Genomic DNA, 636 nt, shown 5'->3' on the forward strand with positions numbered 1-636 from the left:
TTACCGATTAATAAACTCCACTTTACTTTTCTGGGCCTGATTTAGATTACAAATCGTTATGGCCGGAAAGGGTACTTCAGTGCTTAAGGTCTGTTTAGCGCTGGTTGAAATTATTATGGGTGAAGCTGTCCATTTGCCATAGACATTTGAAATGAAAATCGCCGATAATATAACCACAACAATAAAAGCCAAACCAAAGAAAACTCTGGAAAGATGAGGCACAAAATATTAAAATGCAGGGGTAAAATCATCTTACCTTTCCGGTATAGTGATTTCATCCTCAGCAATGTATTTGAGACCATGTAGAGTAGTATTTTGTAGATAATACTTAATATTCTTTTTAACTGAATCCTTAGAGCAAACCTTATCCTCATCACTCGAATAATCAGGAGGTTTCTCATTAGCTTAGATTAAAAAAAAGATATTCAAATCTTAGCTGCAAAAAGGGTTAAATCTACATTTTCTAATTGCAATATTTAAAGTACCCAAAAAATCATCTAAAAATTTCATTATTTATTCCCGTAAATATTAATAAATTCCAAAGGAATTACAAATATTTATTGAGATATTTCTAAGCTTTTATAAAAAATGCACATAATCCTTTTTGTCTTTTAGATAAATATATATTTTTTTAAG

The sequence above is a fragment of the Lucilia cuprina genome, chromosome 3 (assembly GCF_022045245.1).
Source record: "Lucilia cuprina isolate Lc7/37 chromosome 3, ASM2204524v1, whole genome shotgun sequence".
In the NCBI taxonomy this organism is placed as follows: Eukaryota; Metazoa; Arthropoda; class Insecta; order Diptera; family Calliphoridae; genus Lucilia; species Lucilia cuprina.